At 37.8% G+C, this 13,467-nt stretch overlaps 1 long non-coding RNA gene across 1 annotated transcript; it reads left to right on the forward strand.

The window, feature by feature from the left end:
- The first annotated feature begins 7,586 nt into the window (after positions 1–7,586).
- On the forward strand, positions 7,587–8,239 carry LOC114306432 (uncharacterized). Its single transcript, XR_003644676.2, has 2 exons — positions 7,587–7,872; positions 7,961–8,239. It is a non-coding gene; the product is annotated as an uncharacterized LOC114306432 (long non-coding RNA).
- Positions 8,240–13,467: the final 5,228 nt, after the last annotated feature.

Consider the following 13,467-nt stretch of genomic DNA (forward strand, 5'->3'; position numbering starts at 1 on the left):
TTGAATCTATTATGCAAAATCATACTTGGGAATTGGTGGATCTCCCACCTGATTCTAAACCTCTTGGGTATAAGTGGATATTCAAGAGAAAAATAAAAGCAGATGGTTCAATAGACAAGTATAAAGCAAGACTTGTAGTTAAAGGTTACAGACAAAAGAAAGGTCTGGTTTATTTTGACACATATTCTCCTGTGACAAGAATAACATCCATTCGCATGCTTATTGCTATAGCAGCGTTGTTTAAATTAGAGATACATCAAATGGATGTTAAGACAACTTTCTTAAATGGTGATCTAAATGAAGAGATCTATATGGTGCAACCCGAAGGGTTTGTAGTGCTAGGGCAAGAAAAGAGAGTTTGTCGGCTTGTAAAATCTCTTTATGGATTAAAACAAGCGCCTAAGCAATGGCATGGAAAATTTGATCATACTATGTTTACTAATGGGTTTAAGATAAACGAATGTGACAAGTGCGTCTATGTTAAAAACACTGACCAAGGATATATCATAGTTTGTCTTTATGTGGATGACATGCTTATCATTGGAAGCAGTCAAAACATCATCAAATCAACTAAGCAAATGCTTAACAAAAGATTTGATATGAAAGATGTGGGGGTCGCGGATGTTATATTAGGAATGAAAATTACTAAAATATCTGACGGATATGCATTATCCCAATCTCATTATATTGAGAAAATTTTTGATAACTTTATCAAGGATGATTTGAATGTAGCTAGAACACCTGTAGACATCAGTCTTTATTTATCGAAAAATAAAGGTGATGCAGTGTCTCAGTTAAAATACTCCCAAATCATTGGAAGCCTAATGTACCTAATGAATTGTACTCGTCCTGACATAGCTTATGCAATCAATAAATTGAGTATGTAATCTCGGAGAAGACCATTAGAAAACGATCATTCGAGTTCTTAGATATCTAAGATTTACCCGTGATCAGGGTTTGAACTTTACTCGATATCCAACAGTACTCGAAGGTTATTGTGATGCCAATTGAAAATCGGACACTAAAGATTCAAAATCCACTAGTGGATATGTCTTTACTCTGGGAGGCGCTGCTGTTTCTGGGAAGTCCACAAAACAAACATGCATCGCACGATCCATAATCGAATCTGAGTTCATTGCTTTAGATAAAGCATGAGAAGAAGTAGAATGGCTTCGTCACTTCTTAGAAGACATTCCAATGTGGCCAAAACCTGTGCCAGCTATTTGCATTCATTGTAATAGTCAATCTGCAATAGGCAGGGCACAGAATCATATGTATAACAGTAAGTCACGACATATTCGCCGTCGACATAATACCGTATGGCAATTGTTGTCAAATGGAATAATCTCAATAGATTATATAAAATCTAAAGAGAATATTGCAGATCCGTTAACAAAAGGTTTGACAAAAGAGTTAGTGTATAGTTCATCGAAGGGGATGGGATTAAAGCCTATTACATAGGAGTCATCATAATGCTAACCCTACTTATATAACTGGAAATCCCAAGAACTAAGTTCAAAGGGACAACTAAGTTATGTGTGGCTCGGTAGAAATCACCAATGGATTAAAATTCCCTACCCATTCCTATGGTGAGAGTGATATCTGCAACATATGTTGTCTGTAGAGGTATAAGGATAAGCTTAGCATTTAATGATTACTTAAATCTTCATTTAGGCATGAAAATAAAACGAGTATAAAAAGATACGCACAATAATAATCACCTATATAAGTGTCGAACTAGGGCCGGTTCTATGAGAATGAAGAGGCTAAATTCTTTAGAAACACTCATGAAAACCAGGAGCGTTCAAGGTCAAAATGAATACAACAGTGAGAACCACGATGTGTTAGAAGACATTTTGTATGAAATCTATTGTCTTGGCTTACACAAACGGTTGAACAATTCAAGGCATCACATCAATTGGTTAGCTAGTAAGTCCGATAAGTTATCACTAGGGAAGGTTCAAGGCCGAAAGTTACCTATCCTGATGCAAGATATTTTCGATTTATACTCTTTCGACAAATTATGCATATTGTTGCATTTTCGTTGTCATCAAATGCCATTCATGGGCGGATTGTAAGAAATGGTTTAAAATTCTGGGTAAAACCAGAATTTTTTTCCTATCTTTGGTCAATTATTTAGGTGGGACCCGTGGGCCAAAATTGGCGGGTCTAAGTGGTAACGCGTTCTATGCCGCATTGTGATTCACGTGGTATATTTGGTTGCTTAAAACCATTATCGAGTGAGTGGGAAATTGAGGCCAAAGTGTGCTCCATGGAATGGAGTTTTGGTGGAAATTCCTAAAGGTTTGTGTAAATGGCTTGTCCCACATTGATTTGGTGGGAAGTTTTGAATAGGTTTATATAGCTTGGACTTATAACTTGGGGAGGGCCCCAAGGGGCACCCCAAGTTTGTAGAAGAGAAAGGTTATGGGCAAAATAGGCTAAACCCATTGGACCCAAAAATCACCACACGGGCGCGCGCCGCCGCCACCCTCTGTCCGGTAGGACGGGCTTGGCTGGGCTGGGCCTGGGCTTGGGCGCGGGTGCATGTCGAATTGTCCCAACTCTGCTGCCCACTTCAAAATTTGCCCAGAAAAGTTCGCCCTCTCAAACAAAGCTTTTAGTGGGAAAGCTGTGAGGACGACTATGGTGTGGGCGTGAAAGTAGTGTGCCAATTTCCTGGAGGCCATCATCAAGGCTAATGCCAGTTTTTCCAGTGGCAAATACCTTGTTTCGGCTCCCAGCAATGTCTTGCTGACATAATAGATGGGCAAGTGTTGAATTCCTTCTGCACGAACCAACACTGCGCTAACTGTGTGCTGAGAGACTGCCAGGTACAAAAAGAGTTCTTCACCAGGTAATGGGGTAACAAGTAGTGGTGGGGAAGACATATACTCCTTCAAGCTTTCCAGAGCTTGGTCGCATTCTTTGTCCCACTCAAACTTGGCCTTTAAGGCATGGAAAAATGGTCGTAGTCTATCTGACGACCTGCTTATGAATCGGTTGAGTGCAGCTGCCATGCCGGTGAGATGCTGCACTTCTTTTACTGAGTTTGGTCTCTCCAAATCCTGGATTGCCTTGATCTGGGAGGGGTCTGCTTCTATACCTCGGTTGGTCACAAGAAAGCCCAGGAATTTGCCAGATCCTACTCCGAATGCACATTTGGACGCGTTGAGGCGCAATTTGTGCTTCTTCAGAATCTCAAACATCTCGCATAGGTCCTTAAGATGGTCATTCTCATCTTTGCTTTTGACGACCATGTCGTCGATGTAAGCCTCCATTGTTCTGCCTAACAATGGTTCAAACATCTTGGTGACCATCCGTTGAAATGTTGCCCCTGCGTTTTTCAGGCCAAAGGGCATGACCTTGTAACAGTATAGTCCTCTCGGAGTTGTAAAAGATGTGACCTCCTGGTCTGGCTCATGCATGGCGATTTGGTGGTAGCCTCTGTATGCATCCAGAAAGCTAAGTCGGTTGTGCCCCGCCGTTAGGTCTACCAACTGATCTATCCGTGGTAGAGGAAAGCTGTCTTTTGGGCACGCCTTGTTGACTGTTTTGTAGTCGACGCAGACGCACCACTTTCCATTCTTCTTTGGCACTACGACTGTGTTGGAGATCCATCTTGGGTAGTGTACTTCTCTAATTGCTCCTGCCTCCAGCAGGTTGCCTACTTCTTCCGCCACTATTTCGGCGTAGTGGAGTGCCGATCTGCGTGTGCGCTGAATGACTGGTCTGGCGGATGGGTGGACATTGAGCTGGTGACAGATGAAGTTTGGATCAATGCCTGGCATGTCGTAGGGCGTCCAGGCGAACACTTCGATGTTAGAGGTCAAGAACTCCAAGACCTCTAATCTCTCAGTGCTGGACAACGACGAACCGAGCATAAAGAACTTATCCGGGTTCTTTTCATCAATTTTTACCTCTACCAAGTCCTCCACTGCTTTCTGATCCGCCGCTTTGCCGACGTCCGCGAATAGTTCATTGCTTTCAGGTTCTTCCACCGAATGAACGTATCCTTTGGCTGCGCGACTGCCATTTACCGTGGCGAAACATTGTTTTGACATGATTTGATCTCCATATACTTCTTCAATTATACCGGAGTCATTGGGAAACCGCATCACTTGGTGGTAGGATGACGCCACCGATCGCATGGCATGCAGCCATATTCTGCCTAAGATGATATTGTAAGTGGAGGGGACCTTCAATACCCAGAACTCCACTTGTTTTGTCGCGCTTCCTGCCCTAACTGGAATAATTATCTTTCCGACGGGCCATTCTGGCATAGAGTTGAATCCAATTAAGGGTGATACAGCAGGCGCCAAGTCCTTGTCTTGTAACTTCAGTTGTTTAAATGTGTCGTAGTACATGATCTCACATGAACTACCCTAGTTAATCAGAATCCGCTTGACGTCAAAATCCTTGACTCGGAGAGTGACGACCAGAACATCATTGTGAGGACAGTATATTCGATCCAAGTCCTTATCTGAAAAAGACATGACGTTTGTTGCCTCTGTCTTCCCCTTCTTGATGGTAGGTCGGGCACTTAGCACCTCTCTAAAGTGCTCAGCCTTTTTGATTGACCCCCTGAGCTCACATACACGCTCAGGTTCAAAGACTCCATGTATCACATTGATAATGCCTTGAGGTGGGAGGTCGATTGGCATTCCGTTGGGGTTGTTGTGATCTTGGGGGGCTGGTTGCGTCCCTCCTTCAATGTACTTGTCCAAGTGGCCTGCTGCCACCAACTCTTCCAAGTGTTGTCTCAATGGTGTGCAATTCTCCGTGCGGTGCCCCTTTTCTTTGCAGAAGGTGCACCGCGATCTTTCGTCATAGTCCATCTGAGCTTCTCCTAGTTTGGCTGGCCACTTGACGAAAGGCTCATCTCTTATTTCGCTAAGAATCCAATATATCGGTTTCTTGAACACCGTGGTTATGGCAGTGCAGATTCTCAACCATCTTTTATTGGGGTCTTCTCCGTTATCTCGTCTGCCACGTCCGTTTCTGTTACTTTGATCTACCGTGTTCACCTTGGCTGAGGTTTTCTTTTCTGGTACTGCGGTCGCACCAGATTTTGCTTTGGCACGTGCGCCATCCTCCTCTACCCTGATGTGCTGGTGCACTCTTTCCATCAGGGCTTCCATGGTGAGGGGTGGCGTCATGGTGATCGAGTCCCTCAGTCTGTTCCCAACTGGAAGGCCTCTTTTATACTGTGCAATGGCGAGATTGGTGGGGCAGTCCCCAATCTGATTGAATGTGTCCCAGTAGCGACTGTTGTAGGATCTTAGGGTCTCTTTATCGCCCATGTCGATGGAGAGTAGCTGGTCGATCTCCACCGGGGTTTTAGTGTTTGTTCGGAACCTTGTTACGAACGCTTCTGCCAATTGTGCCCAAGAGACTATGCTGCCCTCAGGAAGTTTCTCGAACCAAGTCAAGCCTAGGTCGCCAAGGCTAGACGGGAAGAGTATGCACATTAAGGCCTCGTTTCGCCTGTAAACGGCCATGACTTGGCGAAAGTGGCTTAAGTGTGAGTACGGGTCCGTCTTCCCTTCATATGTAGTGAATTTCGGCTGAAGGAAGCCTGATGGTAGGGGCGCGTTTTCGATCGCTGGAACAAACGGCGAAGTCTGCAGCCTTGCTAGTGCTTTGTCTGTTGGTTCGTAGGCTGGGCGCGGTATTGGCATTCCAACCTCGACGCTTCCATGCGTCCGAGGAGCCAACTGCTGTAAGGCAAAAACTCTGTGCGGATCCCGCGCCCTGGCATCCTCCTTGCATCGTGCTTTCTCTTCGAGCACGGTTCGTAAGTCGGATGATTTCGGTAATTCCGTCTGTCTAGATCTAGTTTGATGCGAATGAGAGGGCCAGTATGTGCTTCCTTCAGTGTATGATCTTTCAGACTTCGTCCTCTCAGACCTAGAGTGACGAGTTCTGGAAGACCATGATTGAGTATCGCCTGTCCTGAGACTTCTACTCTCTCCTTGTGAGGGTGTAGTATTCCTACTACGATTTTCTGAGTGGCGAGGGGGCGTCTTGTTTTTGCGCCCCTCTCCTGTCGCCACTTCTTTTTTCTTCATCTGGCGTTTCAAGGCCTCCATGTCCGCCGCCATCTTTCTTATCAATTCATCTTGCTCTTTCACGCGGTCTTCTAGAGCTTGAGGGTCAATCCTCTGTCTTTGCCTATCAGGACTTTGTGAACGAGAGCGATGGGGGCTGTTATTTCGCCTTCCCCTAGTATCCCTCCTGGAGTTGTGTCGTTGGGGCTCCAAGTCTGCCATGGGAGGGACAGAAGGTAATCCTTCACGCCTTGCGCCCCCATCTGGAGTTAGTCCGTCGACGGCGGACTGCGGCAATTCTTCAATGTGTGCCATTGAATGTAAATGGGAGAAGCTTTAATCAAGAGGTTTTGTTCTGTCTGTTCTTCCCACAGACGGCGCCAATTGTACGGGAAAGAAATAATTCTCCTCGTATAATCCTGTTGACTAAGTCCACGCTCCTCCGTACGACGTCGCTTTGTCAACTGAAAACACAAACGTGAGCTAGCCGGCGGGTGTGTGCCGGAAACCTCTCCGATGCCTAAGTCAGAAAACTTGACAAATAGACAAAGCTCAATGTATTCGGGAAGCAAAACTGTATGTTGTGTTATGTTACCTCCTCCAAGGTGATGCTTGTGAGCTTTTTATAGATTTCGAGTGGTACAATCCTATTAGGACTTTTATTCCTCCATGCAGAGTCCTCCTAGGATTCATACTCCTAAAGGATGCTTATCCTTTTACACCCCCCCACTACTTAAACCAAGTGGGATGGTTTTTACCACGGCCGAACTACCATTTGACCGAAGTACCTACGGCTATGCACAGCCGCAGAATAAGCCGAACTATCATTGGTTCGGTTCTGTCTCTCGTTACGCCTTATCTCGGTTCTCCCTTGTATGAACCATGGTGTGCTGGGACCGAGCTACCGAGTAACAAGGTCCTGATCGATCTATCCAGTATACGTCATGACCGGACTAACTCGGAGACCGGACTAACTCCAAGTTGTCCAGACCGAAGTAGCTTTACAATTCCTGAGCCGAAGTAACTTCATCCCTTTTTGGCTGGAGTAACTTTATCTCTATTGGGCCGGAGTAACTTCTCGGCCCTTTTTACCCAGTCCTTCGTACTTTGGGCCATAAAGTCCATCTCATAGTTCGGCCCAATTTTCACCAAAAATTACCCTCTCACTTTCCTTTTTCAAATTCCTTCCCAAATCTCCCAACCAAACACAATATAACAGAAATTTGTTGCATGATACTGTACGATTAATGTATAGAAAGACCAACTCCTTTCTGTTAGATTGGATTGTCCGTTCTTATTTATACGTCTTCACAAGTCATGTTTTGCTAATTTATTTTGTTCATTGGTTAGATCTTAATAGATAGATTATCTATAATAAAAAATAAAATAAAATAACCGATTAATTTAATAATGACAACTACATAATATTATCAACTTTATTTTTAGAAAATGAACAATTTAATTTAAAATTATATTTATAGTTTAATGTGAATTTTAAACATCAATTTAAACGGTCCAAATTACTCAAATGGAAGAGGATGTGGTCCCCGATGTACCTCTGTCCTTCTGGAAGACAGACACCAGTCCAATAGGAGCAGACAACCATTATTAATGTATTTAAAAGTAAGAGAAATAATTTATTATTAACCCCTTCCAGTGCTTCTTCTCCTATCCACCCTTCACATTCTATCTCTACTTTCTAGTGCTAGAAAAATGGATGTGTCAAAGCGCTTTGAGCTCCTTATCTTGCTGTTTATGATCCTTGCCATATCCCAATACACAACTGTTGAAGCAAGAGCTATATCACTCCAACACCCACAAAGTAAATCTCTCTCTCTCTCTCTCTCTCTCTCTCTCTCTAAATACATAAATTGATTGATTGATTTGTGTGAAATTAATTTTGTTATTAGGGTATTCAAAGGAGTTTGCAAATAATCTTGGAGTTGTGTGTGACTGTTGTGATGGTGAGGAAGGTGATCAGTGCAGGAGCTCATGGGAAGGGAGTTGCTCTAAGCTCCGCTGTCTTCCATGGAAATATCATTGATTTAATATTAATTCTATATATGAATATAAGTTTATAATGTTTGTATAAGCAATTCATGTTTGTGATGCTTACGAATTACAAAGTCTTTATTTTATATGATATAATAAAATATTGACTAATATATAGAATTTGCTCTTCATGTTAATACTTCTTTATGATCTTATACATTACCCTTGTTTGGTATAACTGTTTTTAAGTTAAAAATTGATAATAACAAAAGTAAAAGTTAAAAGTATTTTTTTTTTAGCTTTAAAATAATTATTTTTTTATAATTTATTTAAGTTATTTTTGTTTAATAAACTATAGCCAAACAACCTAGAACAGGTTATCAAAATAAAATAAGTTATAACTGCTTCCCAAAAGCTATACCAAATTGTCTTTTACTCTGTTTTGTGTGTATAACCAGAGTGGAGTAATAGTTCTTTAAGTTTGATTTAAAATTTTGTAATGTTTTAAGATATGTTTAAATGAAGTTTTTTAATTGAATTGATAACAAAACTAAGGCCTAGTTTGGGAAGATTAAATAAGTGCACTTTTTGACTTTTTATGAAATATGGGTTGGGTTTGGGTTGGGTTTGAAGTGATGTATTAGAGAGATGATGTGACTTAAATAAGATGATGTGACTTAAATAGGATAGTGACTTTTTGACTTTTTATCTTTTTTTAATCTTCCCAAACTAGGCTTAAGTTTGAGTGGCTTGATTTAGAGAATATATTCTACCAGACAAATGTTTGGGAACTGGGTTTTTGGATTTTTTTTTTATTTTTTTCACTACAAGACAAATGTTTTATAAAATAAAAAAAAAATAAATCTAAACAAAATATCACATTAAATCATATTATCATTTTACTTTTTCTCTCACAAACATTACATCCAACTACAGAAAAACTCAACTATCTTCCCAAACACAAAAAAAAAAAAAATTTCCAATAATATTCTACAATTAAAAGAACCTACAAAAAATCCACTTCCCAAACATCCACTAAGTTTTAAAAATTAAAGAGTTCAAAATATAATTATGTTTAATTTATGGGTAAATTGTAAATACATTATTAAGATTTGTTTAAAACATTAATTGTCTCTTTTGATTTTTGAAATTACACTCTACCCTTTAAAATTTCTAATCGCATAACAAATAACACATTTCATTAATCAATCATCAAGTCGATTAACAGTTTTTAATAATATCATAAATAAATTTCAATTAACAGTTTTAGTAATTTTATTGTTGCAAAGGAGGGTTATTAGGATTTTTTTTTTTATTATTATCTTTGTTAAAGTGAAAATAGGGTATTTGCAATTTTCAAAATTATATGAGACAATTCATATTTTAAACAAATCTAAAAAAGTGTATTTATAATTTACTTTTAATTTATTTGCATACTAAGTCAATTTCAAACGATGTCTTAATAAATCGAGCGGTTAAACGATATTTTAATAAATCAAACACAAATTGCATTTGAGCAACTATGGTTTCGTTTGGGAAGCCATGGTTTGGGTTTTTTGGCTATTTTAGTCACAAAAAACAAAATAGGCTATTTTAGCCATAACAAACAAAACATCACATCCAATCCATAATCATTACATTCTTCTTTCACAAAAAAACTCAAAAAAGTCAAAAAGCCAAAAAGCCCTTCCCAAACCAAGCTTTTAAGCCCAGGCTAAAATAGTCAAAAAAGCCAAAAAGCCAAAAAGCCAAAAAGCCAACCCAATTCCCAAACGGAGGCTATATGTTTTTTTTTTTTTTAGGGCAAATTACATATACCTCTCTTGAGGTTTGGCTAAATTACAGATACCCCATGAGGTTTCAAAAATTACATCCCGCCCCCTGAGGTTTGTTTTTTCATAACAATTTGCCCTCTGAGGTTTAAATTTCATAACAAATTACCCCCTAATTTGTTATGCAAATATAGCATTCAGGGGGGAATTTGTAATTTCTCAAACCTCAGGGGGGTATTTGTAATTTAGCCAAACCTCGAGGGGGTATATGTAATTTGCCATTTTTTTAAATAAGCGGGTGTTCGGACCAACTATTTTTCAATTAGGGGTAGACATTTGTTGGGTCGGACCGGGTTCTGGTTGAGCCGACACTACATAGTAAGGGACTTTGTGTCTGTCCAAGGTTGACCCGACCCGGCCCAAACGTTGGGCCTCTAAATTTGCTCAAACTTGGTCTAAAAAATAATTATAAATCTCAAACTCAAACATCGAGTTATATGTTTAAAAAAATTAAAATATTTCATAATTAAATTCAATCACACAAATATAGTGACATGATTATAAATTGAAAAATTTTGTGTATAAATTGAAAGATTTCTTAAATAAACCCAATCGTATATCACTACAAATGTGAATTTCAATAAAACCAATAAAGATGAAATCTAGATCAAAAAAACAAAAACAAAAACAAAAAGGAAAATTAACAATACATCCTCCAATAAAAGTGTGTGGTAACCTATGAAGTAAGGATACTTTCAAAATGGAGACGTATCTATATCGAATACTTATCGAATACCGATACTCCTTAGATACTTACGGATACGTATCGAATATTTCTTAAACGTGTCGGATATTTCTTAATTAATTTTTTATTAATTTTGAAATCTCGAATACTTAATTTTGAAATATCAAATACTCGAAATCACATATTACTTCTGACATTTGTTTAGTTCTTTGATAAGAGAAATATAGTGAGAGTTGAAATAATAGAATTTGTCAAATTGTTATATCATTATTGTCTCTCTCACTTCTCTCTCGCTCTCTTACGTTTCTTTTTTCTACTCTCCTTTTTTTTTTAAGCGTTGGGATGTGAGAATGATGTTTAATTTGTTTTTACTTTTGCTTTTGCTTTTGCTTTTAATTTTGAATATTTTATGAATGTTTGAAGACTTTTAACTTAATAGGAATCCCTCTATTTATTTATTAATTTATATTTGATTTTATTTTCATACATATTATATTATTAAAATTATAAAAAAAATAATTTTTTTTGCAAACATATCTCCACCGCATCTGTATTCTACTTTTATAAATTTTTATGCGTTACTATTTCCATATTCCCATATCGTTATATTTCGCCACCGTATATCGTAAAGGAGTCCTGACAAAAGATATTTCGAAGCTAAGGTCCCCCAAAGTTCATTTACTATTTTTTTTTTCTCTCTGTTTTGCCCATGTATATTATTTGTCTAGCAACTGTAACTTCATATTCACAAGTCTGAAGCGTCCCTTTGTTAATTACAAAATCTGTCGAAGCACTGTTGAAATTTAACAAATAGTCAGTGGTTGAAAATTTCTTGAATCACTTGTTAAAATTTCTATTTTTTTAATTCGCATCGGGATGAAAGAGAAATATAACCAACTATCATCATTAACATAATTTACGATAAATTAAATTGTGACACGGTTATATCAGATTTATCTGAATTTTTATCAGTTTTGCAATCATGATTTTTTGTCCAATCTAAAAAAAAATATGTGATTCGTAATCATTTCTTACAATTACTGGCAAACTTAATGGAAGGACTTTAAAAAAGGCAACCAAAAAATTAAAAATTAACTAAAAATAAATTTTTTATGTTATGTTTGGTTTATCAAAAGTTATAATATCTATTTTCACATTTGGTTCATTAAAAACCAAAAGTAAAAAATGTATTACAATTTATAAATATAATTATTGTTAGACTTTTGTAATTGATAATTTCGTTAGACAAAATTTCATTCATTTGTATTTTTTTTTTCGTTTTATTGTATCTATGAATTATGAGAGTTTAGATACGAATACAATCCGAGGTGTGCATAAATAAAATAGTTTGTGCTGACATTCCGTATCTTGAATTGAGCATTCTTTGTTTGCTACTTCGCTAACTGCGTACAGCAAAGAAAGAAGTCAAAGTTAATTAATCACTCAAGCGGTGAAGTGGTTCATCCAGTATCTCTGCCTACATTCTGAACTTTTAGGAAACATATTTTACCACTCGAGCGGTAGATATTGTGCTCAAGCAGTTGGCCTATATGCGAGCATTACCTTTAGTCACACCGCTCGAGCGATAAAGTGAGCACTCGAGCAGTCTCCGCGACTCTATTTAGTATAAAGTGCATTGTTTGTTATTTTTAGGGTAGAACCTGTCCAAATTCTTAAAAAAAAGTGTTCTATATTTGAGGATATTTATATATGAGTATCCTTAATTTATAGAAGGTGATCGATTGATCAACAAATTACATATTGACAAACATCAAGGTTTGGTTTTGTTCTTTTATTTACAAAAAGATAGAGATGTTCATCGGTAGATTATGGGGAATATGGGCGTGAAGTTTTGGTAAATTTCGAAATGGCTTATCGTCGTGGATTCGACTTCGGTGTTGTAAATTCAACGTTGGGCAAGGGTTGTAAATGAACCGAGCTGTTCATGAACAAATTCGGCTTGAGTCGTTAAACGAGTCAAGTTCGAGTTCAAATATTAGGCTCGTTTAGTAAACGAGTCGAGTTCGAGCTCGGCTCGTTAAGCTCAACTCGTTTATTTTTATTTAAATTATATAATAAATATATTAAATAATATATAAATATGTATAAATAATAGTATAAATACATTATTTATACATTAAATAATATAAATAATATTTTTTATTTAAATAATAAAAATAATATTAAAAAAAAATTATCGAGCCGGGCTGAGCCCAGTTCGAACCCAGTTCCTTATCAAACCAAGCTCGAGCTCAATAAACGAGATCGATAAGTAAACAAGCCGAGCTCGAGCTCAACAAAACTCGGCTTGGCTCAGCTCAGTTTGTTTGCAGCCGTAGGCAAAGCAATTCCAAGGTGAAGATGGTGGTGGAAGAAGCACATCGAGTTCAATTCAATTCAGCGTCTTCATGTGTAATTCTTTTTTATCTTCCTGGTTATTTATGGCTTTGGCCAATGGTTTTTTATCATAATTGGAGAAGTCCAATTATGATTTTTTTTTTTTTTGTTTAACCTTAAATCGTTATGTCAATTTGTTATTAATTGTTTGATTGAAATTATTATTTATTATTTAAAAATAAATTATAATCATAAATTAATATTGAGAGTTTTTAGAATTTTCAATCATTATCATGAGAGATTCGTGAGTCTATTTCTTACATTTTTCCATACATGGAGTGGTTTTCCTAAATACCATATTAGCACGTGTTATGTTGTAAACCACGATAACAAAATCGTATTAAATATTGATGGTGATGAGTTGTCAACAACCTTCAAATCTGTTGCTTGTGCTTCGACTGATTACAAGCAAGAATGTATAAATAACATTAACCCTATAACAAAATGTATTTTTGATGACTAAATTTTTAGTCGTCGAAACTTTTTAGCGATTAAATTTTTTGATCGCTAG

Source organism: Camellia sinensis, chromosome 1, assembly GCF_055761805.1.
Source record: "Camellia sinensis isolate YWXY chromosome 1, ASM5576180v1, whole genome shotgun sequence".
Lineage (NCBI taxonomy): Eukaryota > Viridiplantae > Streptophyta > Magnoliopsida > Ericales > Theaceae > Camellia > Camellia sinensis.